At 45.6% G+C, this 9,518-nt stretch overlaps 1 protein-coding gene across 2 annotated transcripts in view; it reads left to right on the top strand.

Moving 5' to 3' along the window:
• Prkcb (protein kinase C beta) overlaps nucleotides 1-9,518 on the top strand; it is a 394,800-nt gene that overhangs the window by 125,415 nt on the left and 259,867 nt on the right. The window lies entirely within an intron of this gene.

Below are 9,518 nucleotides of genomic sequence, written 5' to 3'. Positions count from 1 at the left end.
TTCCAAAATGCATTTTTTTTTTTTTCTTTTTTTTTTTTTTTTTTTTTTGTAAAAGGAAAAGTTTATTTGAGCTTATGGTTTCAGAACCCTGGATTTTTACAAACCACAAACTCTCCCACCTTAAGTTGGCAATGTGTCCGCATTGTTCAAAAGCACCCTGTGAGCTGAGCACAAGAAACAATTTGCAGCCCCTGCTGTAAGACACTCCTCCAACCCGCGGGGAGGGGGGATAGGAGAGCTGTCTGCTCTGCCCCAAGGGCAGCCCGTCTGATCTCAAGGTCATTGGTTGGAGAGCGCCTCCTCCCTGTCCTGCGTGGACGTTCTTGTGGCCTTTTCTGCCCACAGAGCCGATGCTGCTGCTCAGCCATCGACATCATGCTGCAGTGCAGTCGAACATTGCTTCTCTCATCCTTTAGGATGGTTGCCTTGCCTGGGTTCCTGGCCCCCAGACAACAGGTTTAGAGAGACCCGGAGCAGCTTCGGCACAGCCACCGGGAAGCAGGAGGAGTCCAAGGGTTAGTGGCGATGTGGAGAAAACAGCGGGAACTGGGAAGCAGCCTTTGAAGCCAGAGAATTAATTATCTGCGTTGCCTCTTTTCGAAGTGGAGAAGTGGTTTAAAAGCCTGTGTGGGAAGGGAGCAGAACGCGATGGATGAGACTGAAGTTTAGGGCGCTGTGAGGAAAGGCTCCCAACAGCAGGCAGGTTTTGGAAATGAGCGGTGAGCAGTGGGACTCTGGGTTCCTCTGCAACTTCACGAAGCTTGCTTTGACTCCTGGTTGCCTGTATAACAGAAGCCTGTGCTCTCTGAATCAAGCTGACCTCCCGTTTCTCCCCGTGGCACTTCACCCACTCTCTAGGCTCATTTCTGCCCCAGGCCTTTGTGATGAGGTGGTGCCCTGCACAGAGGGACGTCATGACAGAGTCCCAAGGATCTTGGGTTCTAGATTTAGTCACCTGCCCTGTCTGCCTTTTAGGAACTGAGTGATGTTGGACAGGTGTCTGACCCATCTTGGTGACTGATTTTTCAGGATCCCACAGGAAACAGAAACCCCTTCTGTGGCTGCAAGGAAGAAGGTTTCTTTAAGGGGTTATTTATGGAGGTGTGGGCAAGTTTCAGATTACATACTAATGTTGAGGTCTTGAGAGACTAGCAGGGCCACCTCGGTGGGGGAAAAAGCCATTGAGAGCTGAAAAAAGGGACCCTGCAGGAACTGTGGTCCTGAGGGATCCCCGGTGTTTGGAAGCTCCACACTTTCTGCTTCTCCTCAGTGCCTTGCTGGTCCTACCCACTGCCTTGGGACTAGCTGGAGATCAGAAGACCAGGGCCCTGTGGGATTAACTGTGTAGGGTCGGCTGCCTGGGACTCTGACCACAGCAGTCAGGTAAAGAATGGATCTAGAAGGGAAAATAAAGTTATATACCCAGCACACTGACCCCTCAGTCTTCTGACCTTTACAAGGCAGTCCACCCTAAAACATTACTGCAGGACTCACTGCACATGCAGGGGGAGCCTGGTAGGCACAGTAAGTGCTCCATAAACGCTTCCTCAGCGTGGGCCTCAAGCCATTCCTAGGAACTAAAGGACCAGAGAAAAAGCATTCTACACCTGCCTCCCCCTACAGTTTCAATATCAGCAGATAGTCACCTCCTGCCCCTGCAGTGGGGTGCCAGGGACAAACGCTTCCTGTGTGGGGAGTATAAGGTAGAGGAATAATGTTTAAGAGCAAACACTCTGAGACCAGATAACATGGGCTTCAGTCCTGCCCCTTAATGGGAAGTTACTCAGCTTCTCATGCCTCACCTCATCCTTAGCTCCCAAAGTCGTGAGGATTAAAATGAGTTAATTTAGGAACAGGATTTAGAATAGTGTCAGGCATATCAGTAGATGTCATGTGTTGTTGTTTCACCATCATTATCACCATCACCACCACCATCACCTACATCACTATGCCATCATCACCGTCATTGCCATTATCACTATCACCATTATTCTCACCATCACCACCACGACCATCACCATCGTCACCACCACCACCATCACCTATATCACCGTGCCATCATCACCAGCATCACTATCACCATTATTATCACCATCAACGCCACCACCACCACCACCACCACCACCATTATCACTATCACCACTACCACCACAGCGGTCCAGCTCCAAGCACAACTGATCTATTGTCAACAGAAAAATCCCCACCGGATGGAGTCCATCCCAGCAGTGTTCTCAGAGGCTTCATTGATCATACCATTATCTTTTCATCCTCCCACAGATGGTATTTCAGAGAGTGATTGATGGGTGTGTGTGTGTGTGTATGTGGGGAACTGTGGCTTGTGCCTGACTCTGGGGACAGAGTGCTTTGTTATGTAGAATAGCTTGCCTGTCATCCCACTATGGGCCCCTTCCTTTAAAAGTTCCAGGCTATTTTTGAGCCTTTATTGCTCACATGTTCGTTTCTACATCATGCCAATGCCAACACAGAAAAATTGGAACCTTTTGGCACAGTATAAAACAAAAGAGATTTCAAAGTGCATGGACGATGAGTGTTGCTGGACTGGCAGTGTAAGACGGGGTAGGAATGCTGAGTGCACAGGCTGCAGGAAGAGTGTGCTTGTATTCAGATCCCTCTGGTTTCCTGGGAAATCAGTGGCGGTGCCCAAGGTTAGTGTTACCTCCTAGATGGCACCAATGCGTAATATGACTATTTCCCTCATGTATATGCGGGGAGAGGCGGGACATTGCCCAGCGAAACCCTGGACCCTGAAGCAGGTGAGGATGCACTGAAAGATGGAAGACAATGCTTCGGTGACTTCCTGTTTTTTTCCTGAAGGGTAGAATGAGGAAAGAACTGAGTTCAAATCCTTCCTCTCCCTCCTCCTAGTTCTTTAATGTGGGGTGAGTGGCACTCTTCTTTTTGAGCCCCATGTCCTTATTTGAAAAGAACCATTTTTCCCCTCATAGGGTTGTTGAGAAGCTTAGGGACTTGAAAGGTGTCTGGTGACTGGCTTTGTGGTGTTAAGAGCTCACAGAAAAGGAAAGACAAACAATAGCACTTCCATTTTGCACGTAGGAGACTGAGACACAGCAGTGGCTTATGCATGGCTATTCAGGGGGTTGTCTTGGAGCTGGAAGACTAGAGTTTGAGTCCTTTGACTACCTTCCAAGGGGGCACAGTATACAGGAGTGGTATCTCTGTCAGCTTTCCACTGCTGTGACAACTACCTGAGGTAATTAGTTTATGAGGAGGAGAGGGCTCATGGTTCTAGGGATTTCAGTCAATTTCCCTTTTGGCAAATCATGGAGGAGTGTCTGTGAAGTCTAATAACCTACCTGATGACTGGGAAATAAAGGAAAGAGGAAAGGTGGAGGGCTGATATCCCCTCCAAGGACACACCCCAGTGACCTAACTCCCTTTTACTGGGTGCCTTCTTTCTAAGGCTCCATAACCTCCCAACAGGGTCTCTCTGGGGATCAGGTCTAGCACATGGGCCTATGGGGAGCGTTACAGACCCAAGTAGGGAGTCTCTTGGGGAGATCTTCTGGATCTCTGGCTCAGTTTTCCTCAGAGGTAATTTGAGGTAACAGTAGACTTACTTTCTGTGTTTGACATGAGGGTTACAGGAGATCATCATGCAAACACTTGGCACAGGCTGGGATATGACAAACAATGAGTGAGGTCTTAGCTGCTATTTTTAAATTGAAAAGTTGATTAACATGTATGAACTATGCACTGTCAAGTCCTTATCTATTTTATTATCGTTATCAGCAGCAGTTGCAATTGTTATAGTAGTGTATAATAGTAAAATTAGGATTGTTCACCTAAGATTCATGTTGGGATTTGATTTGTTAGTGACAGATTCTGGAGCATTCCACATCTTCTACTTGGTCTTTTTCTTCCCTCAGTGCACTAGTTACTCTCTCTTTGATGCCTCCTCTGAGAACCACCATCCTCCATCCTTCACTGTTGGAGACTGTGCCTCCAAGCTCTTGCTGTTGACTTTCGTGGGGGTAAAGCCAATGGGAGGTATCAGTTCAAGAAGTAGAGGGTGGAAGGAGAGACTGTGGGGTGTCTCTTCTCACCTCCCTCCCTCTGTTTCTGGCCTCCCTTTTCAAGGACAAATGCTGCTGTGTGTCCCCTTTTCCAAGGCTCCAGCTCTCTGGGGACTCTTGTTACACCATGTCCTTCAATAAACCTTTAGTCCTTGAAGCAGTAACAGATTCCCACAGTAACTAGTGTTTTTAATTGAACACATAGAGCGTTTTCTGCAGAGACTGCAGTGGACATAACGACTTATTAAAGATAATGGACTTGGGGTTGGGGTGAAGTGATTGCTGTATGAGCATGAGGACCTAACTTGCTGGGCATGGTGGTGCAGGGCCAGAGAGAGGAAGATCCTAGGAGTTTACTGGTGGCCAGTCTAGCTGAAACAGCGAGCTCCCGGTTCAGTGAGAGACCCTGTTTCAAAAAAAAGGTAGAGAGTGACAGGGGAAGATACCTAACCTCTGGCATCCATACATGCGCAAACAGGTGAGCACACACACACCCATACATATACTCGCACACCAAACACATATGCCAGACTTATAAACACATATACACATGTGAAAATAGTGCATCGAATTGCTGTCTTCAAAAAGTACAACTGTGGGGGCTGGCAAGATGGCTCAGCGGTTAAGAGCACTGACTGTTCTTATAGAGGACCCAGGTTCAATTCCCAGGACCCACATGGTGACTGCAAACCATCCTTAACTCCAGTTCCAGGGGAATCCGAAGCCCTTTTCTGACCTCTGCGGCATTGCATGACACGGGTGCACTCATATACATGCAGACAATATAGTCATACACATAAAATAAAAATAATAAATTAAATATTTTTTAAAGAGAAGTACAACTGCTTTGGAAGACAGTGGCATTTTCTTACAAGGATAAACGTAGACTTAGCCCGTGACATACAGTTCCATTGCTAGGTTTTGCCAAGGAGGAGTTAACTTACACACTCACACTCATAAATGAGTGTCCATAGCAGCTTCATCTATAATACGGAGCATTGGAAAAACTGGCTTATCTATCAATTCAGGAATGAATAAATGAATGTTAGAATAATCATGTAATAAAATATTGTTCATCTATAAAAATGAGCTATTGATACTGAGAAGTGTATGAATCTCAGAAACATTAGTCTGAGTAAAAGACAGCAGACACAAAATGCTACATAAGGGACCGTGTGGGTCCCTTAGTTGACATAACAGAGAGCAGCTGAGTTATTGGCAAGGACAGGGTGAGAAGAGGGGGCTTAGGGGACACAAGGGTGACACCAGTGTTCTGGGCCTGATTGTGGTGGTAGTTACATGAACTTAATGCGCTCGTCAAAACTGCATGAAATTGTACAACTAAAATGATGGATTTCCACACACTGGTTCACCTCATAAAGGTAGAGAAACAGTCATATTTGCCATATTAAATTATTAGGGAAATTTAGGATTATAAGAAGAAGAAAGCCAGAAACACATACCTAGAGACAACTGGTATTGTCAGTGTTTCATGTTTTCTTCCATACTTTTCTCTACCTGTCCTTCCCCTCCATCAAAAAAAAGGCTGGTAGTATTTGTTTATTTAATTTTTTTGTTTTTTAGAGGCAGTATGTCAGTATGTACCCCTGGCTGCTTTGAAGCTCACTTTGTAGCCCAGGCTGGCCTGAAACTTGTGTCTATCTTCCTGCCTCTGACTCCCAGCACTGTGGTTATAGGTGTTTGATATCAGCCTGACAGAACTGGCTTATTTAAATGAAAAGGAAAGAAATAAGTACAGAAAAAGCAGATGGAGCATCTACCATGGTGGAGGTTTCCTCTGTTATGACTTTATTTTGCCTTGGAGCAAAATATATTAAGAAGAAATGAAGATATGTATTGTGAGGAAGAGAGACACTCAGGAGAGAAGCAAAGGAAAATGGCTTTTGGTTATTGGCTTCAGAGCTCAACCAACCACAGCCAATAAAATATTACTGAGCTTGTCCTATGTGTCAAAGAGACAGTGGTGACCAAATACACATGCTCTTCTGCCTTGATGGAGGCAACAGCCAGGAAAGGGAAGAGATTTATCATCATCATCATCATTAGTAATTACAATAGCCATAACAATAGCTAATACTCATGATGAACTTGTACAAGCCAGTTATTGTATTAAGGTTTGGTTTTGTTCTGATAGTGTTTTTAATGTGTTTTTCTGATAGTGTTTTGTCACAGTTACCACAGTGGCTCCATGAATAGGCATTCATTCCCTCTTTATTTGAAGATGATAAAGCATCTCAGTGAGGATAGGTCAAATGGACGCATACAGTGAGCGGGTTAAACCTAGATTGGCGGGTCAGAGAGGGTTTCTGAGGATGATAGGAGGACCTGCACTTAGGAGAGAGCCTGGGGGATTCCACTGGGGGAAGTGCTAGGCAGGAGGAAGAGGAAGGGGTCACAGAGCAGGATTGGGGCCTCCCAAGGAAGCTGACTCCTGGTCCGTCAGAACTCTTGTAGTTTTAGAGGTTTCTGCTGGAGAATGGGAGCTCCTGGCTGGAGTTTGGAGACCATCATTTGAGATGTCACAGAATGGGTACTTATATCAGTATGAGTTCAGATCATATCACTTCCAATTGGTTGGAGCTCTTTGGTCATTTGTAAGTAATGTAAGTGGACTGTACTTGTCTAAAGGAAAAACCAAACAGTTGGGAAGAGTTGGGGCCACACATACGTGGTGTAGAGCCTTAGAAAGCACAGAGGCCCAGAGGAACTCCGGTGAGGTAGGTGACAGGGTCTAATGTGTGACCTTTGCATGGTGTTATTAGTGGAATGGACCAGCTGAAGTTGTTTTCCACCTGTGTCTCTCTGTCCAAACTCAGATTTCAGAGAAAGAGTGTGATTCAGTAATGTGGGAATGTTGGAGCATGTGAAAGGGGAGAGCTGGGCATGTTGATTGGCAGCCTTATAAGGACTGCATACGATGGAAGAAGGGTGGTCTCCTGAAGGAAAATAATCATTCTACTTAACAAAGAAGGAATGCATGCTGGGTAGGGAAAGCCAACAGATGCCCTCTGTGGTCTTTGGGCAGACTTCGATTCAGTAATTTTTGTGGTATTTGCTTGACAATGTTTACTTGGCTATATTTACTTAGCCACCCACCTTGCAGCCATTGCTACTGTTTCACCTTCCAGAACGTTAAGCTTTCTCCTTCTTTTCAAAAATGAGTTGGAGGATTGGGATTGACATGACTTTGTCTCTGGGTTTCAAACCATCTAGCTCTGGGGGCAAAATTTGACAGATATGACTCATTGTCTTGTCAGGAAAGGACATGGCCTTGGGGTCACACGTCACTGTTTCCTTCACCAATAAAGGTGGAGTGCTGGTGGCAGCAGAAGGTGGGTGTGCCAATCCAAAAGACACTTACAGAAAGGAAACGCAAATAACAGGCACCTGTGGACACAGGGCACCTGTCGATCTCATATCTTCTGATACTTCCTTTCACCCAAGCAAGTTCCTTGGTGCAGGTGTCTTCCGTGAGGGCTGCATTATCCCTGAGAATTAAGGAAAGGATGCAACACTGTGTCCTAACTTCTCCCAGTCTCCTAACATAGGTTATTCTGAGTGCTCATGATACCCAGCTTCTAAATAAAAACATTGATTTATGGGAACACAAAGTGCTGGAGAGAACAGGAACCTCTGCTGCTTGCCTTCCAGTTTCCTTTGGGTTATTAGAATTCTGCATGTGCAAGAGACAGACACCCAATTCAGCTTGTTTTAGGACAAGACACTTTGTTGGCCTGTGACAAAAGTTGAGTGTTTTTTTTTTTTTAAGTTTAACTGATATAGGTGCTCATATGTGGTTATCAGACACCTCCTGGCTTCGCTTTCCTCTGTGCTGGCTTCATCGGAAGATGCTGTGTGTATGTGTGTGTGTGTGTGTGTGTGTGTGTGTGTGTGTGTGTCCACACATGCAGATATACATGTTCATGTGTATGACATGCATGTGGAGGCCAGAGGTTGATGTCAGGTGACTTCCTCAATCACTTTCCACTTAATTTTTTGAGACAGGATCTCTCACTTATCCTGGAGCTCTCTGATTTAGTTAGAATGGCTGGCAAGGCCCCAGGGAACATTCTGTCTCTGTCTCTCCAGTGCACACCACCACACCAATGTTCTGTACATGGGTTCTAAGGATTAAACTCAAGTCCTCATGCTTGCATGACAAGCACTCTACTGACTGAACCATTCTCAGCCTCCCAATTTGTGTGTGTGTGTGTGTATGTGTGTGTGCAGAATGGGAGGATTGTGTGTGTGTGTGTGTGTGTGTGTGTGTGTAAACATGGCAGGTAAACTTGATCTTCCCTACCAGCTCAGCAAATTGGCTATGAAATACTATTCTTTCTTAATAATTCCATCAAAAGTCTTGAAGTTGATTCCCATTGGAAGACTTGTATCATTTGCCCATCCCTGAATCCACATTGCAACCTATATCCCACATCCATCCTTGGAGGTAGAGAATGAGGGTAACCTCAGCAAATACACAGGAACTATGGGTCAGAGAGGAGTGATGCCCCAGAGGAGAAGCCTAGAGGGTGGATGCTGGGCAGGTAGAAGCCAGAGCTGTCTACTGCACTTTGACTTGGGGTCCTGGCCTTTCCTTGCTCTGAGAGCTCTAGGCCAAGACACAGCTGATAAGCGAAGGGATATTGATGTGCCTCTCAGGCTATGGCATTCTGTCCTGATCCCTGCTCCATCTCCAGGGCACGAACAAGAAAGAGCAGCCACGGGTCAAGAGCCACGGGTCAAGACTCTGCCCCATTCAGAGTCTGCCTTCTCCAGAGTTCTTACATCAGAAGGGGTGGGGAGAATTTTCTTTTCAAGGATTTTCCTCTGAAAGCTTTTCTGAGGCCTATTTGCTCAACCAGTCTATGTTGCTTAGTTTAATAGATTTGGTAGCATTATAACTGAAAACAGTCCTGTCGTTTGTGACAACTGTGAGGTTATCACTTCTGCTACTGTTTTCCCTCCTCGGTGCTTGGGTTTGATAAACAGAGGGAATTCTCTCACTCTTCTTCCTTTCTTACCAAAGAAACAATCCTTGACATTTTAAGAATTCCTTATGAGACTGCGTAACAAGAGGGTATCCCGCCCATGTGATGGAATAAGGTACAGTTGTAGAAACAGAACAGGGCTGTTGTCTGCATACTGAAGACGAACAGGCTCTCTGATGTGTTCGTTTGGGAAAAGCAGGTGGTGGAGGCATGTGCTGAGGCATGATGCTCAACTCTCCAAGTGCCTTCCAATCACTTGGGGAGCTTGCTCACTGTACCAATACCTGCCTTCACTTTCCCACCACATCCATTAAATCAAAATCTTTGGGGCTGGGACCTGAGTTTTTTTTTTTTTTTTTTAAAAAAAACAAAACAGTTCCCCAGGTTATGAAAACCATGGGTTATTATTTTAGCCATCCTGAAAACCAGGTCATGTTTCCAAACAGGAAAAACA

The sequence above is a fragment of the Nannospalax galili genome, unplaced genomic scaffold, assembly GCF_000622305.1.
Source record: "Nannospalax galili isolate Female #2095 unplaced genomic scaffold, S.galili_v1.0 scaffold84, whole genome shotgun sequence".
NCBI classification, from domain to species: Eukaryota; Metazoa; Chordata; class Mammalia; order Rodentia; family Spalacidae; genus Nannospalax; species Nannospalax galili.
This window is presented reverse-complemented; position numbering and strand designations above follow the sequence as displayed.